This window comes from Chrysochloris asiatica, unplaced genomic scaffold (genome assembly GCF_000296735.1).
Source record: "Chrysochloris asiatica unplaced genomic scaffold, ChrAsi1.0 scaffold00024, whole genome shotgun sequence".
In the NCBI taxonomy this organism is placed as follows: Eukaryota; Metazoa; Chordata; class Mammalia; order Afrosoricida; family Chrysochloridae; genus Chrysochloris; species Chrysochloris asiatica.
Window position 1 is genome coordinate 23266532 of NW_006408542.1, and position 10507 is coordinate 23277038.

The window sequence follows — 10507 nt, forward strand, 5'->3', positions numbered from 1 at the left end:
TATCTTTTTTCAACAACATAAAGGCAGACGTTCACACTGGATTCAGAAGAGGATGTGGAAGTAGGGTTACATATTGCTGACATCAGGTGGATCTTGGCTTTATAGACTATAAAAAGACTTTCAACTGTGTAGATCATGACAAACTATGGATAACATTATGAGCAATGAGTGTTCCGTAACACTTTATTGTGTTTATAAGGAACTGGTCTATAGGCCATGAGACAGTCATTAGAACAGAATAAGGGTATACTGAATGGTTGAAAACACGGAAAGGTGTGTTTGAGGATTGTATCATTTCACCATATTATGTATGGACTCCTGGTGTAGCGCTGTAGGATCAGCACTGGACTGTGAACCACAAAGTCTACAGTTCAAACTTACCAGCTGTTCCTTGGAAACTGTATATAGGGTTGCTATGAGTCAGAACCAAGTTGACAGCATGTAACAACAACAACAAATTCAATCTGTATTCTGAGCAAATAATTTGAGAAGCTGGATTATATGCAGAGGAACTTGGCATCAGGTTTTGAGGAAGATTTATTAACAACCTGCAATATGCAGGTAACACAGCCTTGCTTGCTGGAAGCACAGAGAAGTTAAAACACTTACTGATGAAGATAAAGTACTACAACCTTCAGTATGAATTGCATCCTCACGTCTTGATAAATGTAGAAAAGATTGAAATTATCAAAGACTTCATTTTGCTTGGATCCACAATCAACAGTCATGGAAACAGAAGTCAAGAAATCAAAATACATATTGCATTAGGCAAATCTGCTGCAAAAGACCTCTTTAAAATGTTTAAGGTCAAGGATATTAGTTTGAGGACTAAGGTGACCCAAGCCATGGTACTTTCAATTGTATGTGAAAGTTGGACAGTGAATAATGAAGACTGTAGAAGAATTGATACATTTGAATTTTGGTGTTGGTGACAAATATTGAGAGTACCATGGGCTGCCATCAGAGCAAATAAATTTGTCTTGGAAGAAGTACAACCCAATGTTCCTTAGAATAGAGAATGGGGAAACTTTGTCTCTTGTACTTTGGACACATTGTCTGAAGGGACCAGTCATTGGAGAAACACATCATGCTTAGAAAGTAGGGGGCCAGGGAAAAAGAGAAAGACCCCAAACAAGATGGATTGACACAGTGGTAGCAACTACAGGCTCCAACACAACAATTTTAAAGATGGTACAGAACCAGGCAGTATTTTGTTCTGTTATGCACAGGGTTGCTCTGAGTTGGAACCAACTTGACAGCATCTAAGCACAACAAAACGTGATTGTTTGGCTAAACACTAGTCTAGTTACAATTATATAGTAATTTTATGTGATTGAATCAGTTGATTTCACGTAAAACAGATAACCAGCTGTAACCTATTGTAACAACTTTACATTTAATGTAATGGTCTTCCATAATGTAATTTTGGGAATGTAATAATTTGATCAATTCAGAAAGCATTTTCCTAGTATGTTCTGCCTCCAGACTAGCAGCTGACCTGATGTGAGATGCAAACCTGTAGGAATCTCCATACCTGACCTATGAATTTTGAAGGTAACCATTCTCTCGTGTTCATGTAAGCCAATTCTGTGAAGTCAATCTCTCTCTCTGACTCTCACTGTCTGTTTATACAGCACTGATTCTGTATCTATAGAGAATTCAGATGAGACATTTTTTTATTCCTGTGTGGCCAAGGCTGACTCTTTAGGATTGCTTGTTGTCAGAGAAATCCAAGGTGAATAAATCCTCATCCACATGCACAGATTGTCTCTCTCTTAAAAAACAAACAAAAAACAAAAATACAGTCAACAAACTTATATTAGTCTTAGTTTTTGAGAAGTTGAAGAATGTGATCATATATGTAGGGTTGTATTCATTCAGGAGGTTCTATTGTGGATGAAACCATTTTATGGATCATAACTGTTCCTTATCTCCTAGGCATGCTTGGGTGGTTAGTGGTTGTGGTGGGTGATTATTATTAGATGTTGACAAATATAAAGAAGGACAAGGAGAGTTGACCAGGGCAGCAGAAGTCAGCACCCCAGCCCAAAGGGAGGCTCCAAGGCATTTTGATCACTGCTTGTTAAGCCTGGATAAGTGTTCAAAGGGTCTGATTTATGGGGCAAGCTGGCATCAGGACTGCTGGGCATTGGTGATTCTTTTTAACTTTTTATTGTGAATTGAGTGAAGGTTTACAAACAAGATCATCAGTTTTGCATTCAACAAAACAGACCCTTTATGTTATCTCAATGATTGCAATCTCTTCCATGCAGCACCAGTTATCCCACTTCCTTCTTCTAGTTCCTATTTCCATTCCACCCTCCTGCTTATCCCTCCTCAGATTTGTCCTTAGGTAAATGTTGCCCTTTTAATCTTGAATGACTGACCATTCCATGATGAGCATACCATACTAGTGTTGTTCCCCTATCTATCTGTCTACTGCTTAGCTGAAAATTGGGGCCCAAGGGTGAGCTCCATTCCAGACCTCAAGGATGGTCAAGTGTCATGGTCTTGGGTTTCTCCAGTGTCTTTATGATCAATAAGCCTGGTCCTTTTTTTGTTTTGTTTTTTAAAGTAGTTTTGAGCTTTGTTCCACCTTTTCTGACACTCTATCTGGAACTTTCTAATGTGATCCCTTTCAAAGCAATTGGTAGTGGTAGCTGGGCACCAACTAGTTCCTCTGGTTTCAGAGTCACAGTGACTGATACTTACTCCACTAGGTGACACTAACTATCTTCAATTTTCATTACTCTTCTTTCTTCTGCACATGGAGAGACCAATAGCTAGACCTTACATGGCCACCCATGAGCTTTTTAAGATCCCAGACAGTACTCACCAAAATAAGATGTAGAATATTGTCTTCGTGGACTATGTGAAGATGTTGGTGATTCTTGTTGATTCTCTGGGTTAGTTATGTTTCTGGAGGAAAGTCTGAGGCACACTGGAAAACATAAACACTTGGGAATTTGACACTTGAGACTGGGTTTTGATTTTGTCACTTTCTAGATGAACTTTTAGCTTCTAGCTGGGAGTGTGTGTGTGTAGGGGGCAGTGATGAGATGGGGGTTGCATTACTTTGCATACTTTGAGCTCCTCATTTTCTGCTCCTTGTTTCTATTCTCTTAGAGGTCATGGATGACCAACACATGCCTCTGAGATATGTCTTGGAAAAACTACAACTAGAATGCTCTTTAGAAGTAAGGATGGCAAGACTTCTACTTCTTACTTTGGACATGTTATCAGATGAGAACAATCCCTGTAGAAGGACATTATGTTGATAGAGGGTTAACAAAGAAGTGGAAGAGCCTCATTCAAATGGATTGACAGCATGGCTGCCAACAATGGCTCAAACATATCTACTGTTGTTAGGATGGGCAGGACCAGGCAACATTTTGTCCTGTTACATATGGGGTCACTATAAGAAGGAGCTCTCCTAGCACAGTGGTTACAAATCAGGCTGCTAACCTCAACTTCAGTAGTTTGAAACTACCAGCCGTTCCACAGGAGAAAGATGAGGCTTTCTGCTCCTATAAAGATTTACAGCCTTGGAAACCCTATTCAGGGTCTCTGTGAGTCAGTGCCAACTCCAGGGCACCCAACCAGCACCATGAGTAGGAACTGACTTGATAACCCCTAACAACAGCAACAAGATATATCACAACCACATTACCATTTCATTTTCACATCTGAGGGTTCAGACTTTCAGTTTGAAAGCTGGTAACTTGTAGCTAATTGCAAATGATAATTCTTCCATGATTACTCAAGCAGTCAGAGGAGGGGTTGGGAGAGGCTAGATCAGAAGATCAGAGCTCTGTCTGCTTCTCACCCTGTGGGAAAGCTGAGGTTGAAGGAGACTGGACTAGAGGCCCCATAGGCAGACAGATGCCTCACAAGTGTGGGTGGAACTGTTTGTAGCCTGATGCTTATGAAGATGTCGTGGTGGTTGTGTGTCACTGAGTTAGTTCTGATTCACAGCGACCCTGTACAGGGCTTTCTAGGTTGTAAGTCTTTACGGGAGCAGAAAGCCTCATCTTTCTCCCATGGAGTGACTGGTAGACTTTGAAACGCTGACCCTGCAGTTAGTGGCCCAGCTCATAATCCACTACACTACCAGAGTTCCTTTGTGGAGATGTGTAGAATGAAAATCATCATTCCCAAGTCAGAGTCCAGATGCATGGGAGTCAGACATAAGTCAAATTAGATGGTGGAGGAGAGGTTTCTATAGGATCAGCAAGACTGGTTTTGGTGAGCACAGTGCTTGACAGAGCTGACCTTCATACTGCAGGGGCAGAGATTGGTAGAGGGCACTGAGAAAATGCATGCTGGTGTACTAATTATAATAGATTCCTCTCTTGGTCTTGGTCTTTTTCTTTCTCTTCAGTCTCTTGCCCTGACTCTCATCTTTTTCTAGCACTCCCTTAGACTTAGGTATAGAAGGGTTCTGGGAGGTGTCTGGTAAACTTTCTGGCACTAGGGACATGGATCCAGTAATTCTGATTGAACTGCTCTGGCCAATGGCCCATCTCCTGTTGTGGCACTGTAGGATCAGCACTGGACTGCAATCCACAAGGTCAACAGTTCAAACCTACCAGCTGCTCCTCAGAAACCCTATACACGGTCACTATGAGTCAGAACAGATGGCACAGCACACAACCACCACAGCCCAGTAACTTGAAAATCTTACTGCTATTACAAATAGGTGTCCATGACCCCTATTTGAATGTTATCTTACATTACTACATAAAATTTAGAGCTGGATTTTTCTGATGCTTATCTGAAGTGGCAATCTTATAAGGTTAGCATGGATCAGAATTGACTTGACAGCATACAACAACATCAGAAAATGATATTAAAAAAAATCTGTGAGTAGACATATATGATTGAGCTTCAAAAATTCATGGGGAAATGGAATGGAATTTTCCCATTAACTTTTGAAGCCCCTTGTATTAACTTGGGTGAATGGGAAGGTAATATAAAACAAAAGCAAAATCAATAAAAAATGATGAAGGCAAAAGAAGACACTGGGAAGAGAAAAAGAGTTAAAAGAGAGGTATTATTATAGGCCCAATCTTGCAATAATGATAATCTACAAGTGGGCACATAGATAAAAATGCAAGCTGAACAGGTTTGGGAAGGAGACTTATTAGCCATAAACAAACACCTTGAGGGAATGAGTTGTTGGGCCTGTGGGCTCAGGACCACACGTCGTCCAGGGGACCCCAAGGTCAATTGGTACTAATATATCCATAAAGACAATGTTCTACATCACACTTTTGTGAGTAGTGACTGAGTCTTAAAAGCTTATGAGCAGTCATTGAAGGTGCAGCTATTGATTTCTCTTTATCTGGAACAAAGGAGAGTAAAGAAAATTGAAGACAATTAGTCCAGTGAACAATGGATCACCTGAACATCAGTCTTTATGACCAGAAGAACAGCTACCACTCACTACCAAATGCCCTGAAAGGGATAAAGTTAGAAGATCCTGGGTAGAGTGGGAGAAAAATGTGGAACAAAATTCACAATCATAAAAAAAGACCAGGTTTATTGGTTGGATAGAGCCTGGTGGACTCCCTGAGACTATGGCTCTTAGTCATCCTTAGATCTAGAAATGAGCTCACCCTCATGGCTCAACATTCGGTCTATAAGGGGAACTATGATGCTAGAAAGGGACTGTGTTTGTTTCTCAGAATCATCAACCATTTGAGATCAAAATGGTGATATTTGTTCAAGGATAAAGAAGGAGGAATGGAAATAGGTAGCACAGAGGAAGGACGTGGGATAAGTGAGATTCCATTGTAGGGGTTGCAATCAATGATTGAAACAAAATGTGTATGAATTATTGAATAGAAAATTGATCTGCTCTGTAAAACTTCACCCATAGAAAGTTTAAAGAAAAAAATTCTGTTCTGAAGAATGACCACATGCCATTGATAGTTGGCAAAACATAAAATTGCTGTTAATCTTTTGATTATATTATGGGCATTATCCAGGAGATATAACAGATGTAAAGAAAAACTGTAATTTGATTTGATTCATAAGATGCATACATGTAAAGATGAATAGTTTCTAGCTCCAGGCTTATCTGTGCACACACACAAAGTTCATTTATCTTGACTCTAAGAGTGGAGAATTGTCATTCAAGAATTAAGATCCCTTTTTATTCATTGATAGTTGCTTCTGCCACTGCTAACTGTGGACTGAACAAACAACAGGCAATGCTAATGTGTCTCTGTTTGTGTTGCTAATGTTGCAAAGTGATGTTTCCCTCTCAAACCCTAAAAACCTTCCAACTGTTTCCATTTAATGTAGATATGCATAGCACATGATTCCAGGGTATTAAGATGATGTCTCCACAGGGCCTCAATGCTGAATTCTTTCTCCTTTCATGCATGCAGTAGAAGAAGCACATACAGAGCCTCAGCCAACACTCTTCACCTGTGTGGCAGGCAGCAAATGGCTCCCTTCCTTGTAACATTTGCTGAAGGTGGTCTGAGGTTATCTTGCAGCTGCAGGCAAGGACAGGTGGTGCTATTGACTGGTTGTGCTGATGCTAGGTTAACCTTGGGGTTTTATTCTGTATTATTAAGTTTTTAGGCCCTCTTCATCATTATATTTAGAAATGATTTGTTATAGTTGCAGGGTGTCAAACAACGAACCAAAAACAAAGACAAAAAAACCAAACCCAAATCCCTCGCCATTAAGTCAATTCTAACTCATGGTGGTTTCACACAGGGTAGATCTGCTCACTGGGATTTTCTTGGCTACAATATTTACAGAAGCAGAATACCAGAGTTTTCTTCCATAGCATTGCTGGGTGGGTTGAAACCATCAACTTTTAGGTTGCCTCAGTCACTTTATCTCGTTTCTGGACATGTGCAGATATGGTCATCTGCTTCTGTTTTGGGGACATATTCAGGAGTTATCTGTGGCCTTAATACTCAGATGTGTATGTAGTTTGGTAATTTTTATTCTTTCTGATTGCCTCCAAGTAGATGTGATCAGGAAATGGGCTTCCCTTTTCACTCTTCTTGAGAAATTTCAAGATGCCACTGTTGGTCATTTTGACGTAACTTAGGATTTAATTTTTGGCCTATTTTCTTTTTTGTCTGCTTGTCCCGCTCCACAATCCCTGTTCAGGACTTTTTCTAGTTGAAAACAGTTCCTGGCCAGCTGTGGCCATTTGGTTTTAATTGGAAGCTGTCTCTTTAAATTTCAAGGAGATCTGTGCACATGCGTAGTAGAACCATCCAAGGATGGGGCTGAGGTGCCCAACTCAGGCACCCCTATAGTCACCCAAATGGAGGTGCACAGACAGCAAGGGACCAATGAACAGCTACCAAAAGAGAAGAATGTCCACACCTTTATCTCTGCGGTTCTGCCAGGTGTCTGTGGCCACTCTGATCCTTTCCCCGCTTGGTCTCACCCAAGATGGCGGCTCCTCAAGCAGCTGAGCATCTCGAATTAGAAAGCAATGGATTTCTTGCTTCTGCTACAAATTCTCCCAGCTGTAAGCCTTCCAACCTTCTAAACATTCCTTTATATGTGGTTCAGAGTTCTGGGACCATCCCCTGAGCCTGCTTGGCCGGGTATTCTGTGTTGTTGCTGGCGGGGTTCCTTTACAGCACTTCCTCCTGATCTGCCACCTTGTTTGTTCTTCTTCAGTTTTCATGATTACTTTTGTTTATCCATTCATGTTTTGAGGCATGACATACATGCAGTAACTAATGTGTACATCTTAATTGTGTACAAGCTCATTAATATCTTACTAAAGTTTAAAATAAGTAAATATATAAACCTCTGTTGTGTGCTTGGGCAATGAAGGTGTTGCAGCTGGTCATGCAGCTGGTTAAGACTGGCACTAAGGCTGACAAAATATACTGCTGGAATAGGAACCAGATTATGAGTACATCTCTCCAAGCAGTAGTGGGTATGTATATTTAAATGCATTTATGGGTCGCTATGGGTCGGACCCGACTCGATGGCACTCAACAACAACAACAACAATGCATGTGAGCATATAGATGTTAAAAGACCAAACTACTGCGGTTATGTTGTTGTTGTTAAGTGCCGTTGAGTTGGTTCCAACCCATAGCAACCCTGTATAGGGTTTCCAAGGAGTGGCTGGTGAGCTTGAACGGCCACCCTTGCAGTTCAAACCAGCTTTTCTGTCCAGCACATTAACCCATAGCCCCACACCAGAATTGTGTGATAGGATTGTGTATATGTTGAAGGAATCACTACAGTAAGGCTATTTGACTACAAAGAGGATAACTACAGTGAAGAAAAAAAGATAAGGCCTGCCTGGACTGCAGCTGAAATGGGAAATGCCCCATGATCTGAGGACTAGATTCCTTCTTGACATGGTTTCTCGTGAGACTCTGCTTCTCTATATAAAACTGTTGCATTTCATTCTTAACTCTAGCTCTTCTATTCCTTACTCATAGTTTCTTCTCCCTCATGGCTTGAGCTTGCATGTGGCTTCAGCAAGCCATAAACAACATCTATATTAAGGTATCCTTTTAGTTTTGACTCCTAAATATAATGGATCAAGAGTTCCTGATTGGTGCACATGGTTAACACATTAGGCTGGTAACTGAAATGTTGGTAGTTTGAGTCCACCCAGAAGTGGAAGTTTGAGTTCCACCCATGGAAGAAGGCCTGGTGATATACTTTCAAAATATCGATCATTGATAACTCAATGGAGTACAGTTCAACTCTGACACACACAGGGTTACCATAATTGGAAATGATATGACAACAATTTAAAAAGAGAAATTAATCTTGTCTATGTTTTTTAGTTCCAATTTAAAAGAGCAAAAAAATAGGTTCATGGATAGCCTACTTTTTGATTGTCTTTGGTACTTGAGAGTACGTCTGGTCCCATAAGCTTTGGATAGGGGTGGGTGGGGAAGGCACTATATAACAAAACATGTCTCTTGTGTTGGACAGTGTTACCTAGGAGGCCTGGGAATCAATAGCTTTGATATGGCAAAGGGAAGATGGCCATGAAATGAGTACCTTGGTGTTTTCCATGGATATTGGGACTTGGACAAGACAAGAAAAAACATAATGAAAAGTGAGAGTGTTTCAGTAAAGTTAATTTCTTCCCACCCATTCTTTAGAAACAGGACTTGTTTAATGATGAAAAATTAATATACTGAAGACAAGTCAACTAAATGGGTCACAAAAGGGGCATGGCTAGCTAGACTGGAGAGGGGTTCATGTGATAAGAAATGAATTCATCCTGGCATATATTGCTTCTTAAGGATAGACCTGACTCAGAAAGCAGTATGTCTCTGACTATTTCAGAAGTCAGACGGGGTGGGGGTAGAGGGGGCCTGGGGGTGATGAATCGCCTTTTTACGTGAATGCATTCCAGGAATCCCCATGTCTTTTTGTACTCTAATCACTTGTATTGGAAATACAGATGTACACATATAATGTTGTCTTTTTAACTGATCATCTTGGTATAATTTTGTGAAATGAAGATTTGCCCAATGTTTTAGCTGTACCCAAAAGGAAAGGAAAAGAGAGTAAACTGGAGAGGGTAAAGCCCCTGGCATCATTCAATAAACATTATACCCGAAAGAATTCACAAAGTTCTCACAAGAGAGGTGCTGCCTCATTATATTTCCAAAGAAGTAATCTGGATTTTGACATTGAGCATATGTGTAAAACTGGAGGATGTTCACTAGAGGCTGTCGGGAGAGAGACTTTTATGTTTGCTGAGCCTTAGGCAAAGGTGGTCCTCAGGAGCCTTTTGTCATTGCAATCCTGTTTGTGTGACAGGAAGAAGGCCCCACTTGTCTATTATAGGACTTTTGAGGGGCAGGGGGCTGTGTTGAACAAGCTCAGCTCCAGTTTACAAACCCTCTGAGTTCTTGTTTCTAGTCATAGTGCTCAGCCTGCTCTGTTCTCCCATCTTGTTTCTTTTAAACCTGCCTCCATTCTTCCTCAGAGAAAACAGCTAGGTTAATACCTGGGTTTCCAAATCTGTCCATACAAGAAGCAAATCTGAATGCTACATGGCTGCACCAGGTCTGCCAACTGCATATGTCAGGGGAATTAGTAATCTGAAAGTTCTTAAGTTGCCTATAGCCTTGGCAATTCTCTTCCCAGAAGTATCAAGAAGTTCAGGAAACATGGATGAAAGAATTGCTTAATAAGGTTTTACCTGTAGTCACAAGCAAGTACCATCTGTGTATGTGAGAAATAAGAGATGTTGTTGTTAGTTGTCATAAAGGAGATCAAAGTCTAGTGGGGACATAGATTGATATGCACCGGATAAGCAGTTAGAATAATACTCTGGAAGCACTGTTTGGTGAAAGGCCAATGATGGCAGTCACTAGATACCTGGAGGTAGAGGGACTTGAGGTGGCTGCACTTCTCCCAAAACGGATCTGTTGCTTCTTTTGGCAGCTCATGGCACTTTCAATATTCTCCTCCAACAGCATAACTCAAAAGCATCGATTCTTCTACGGTCTTCCTTATTCACTGTCCAACTTTC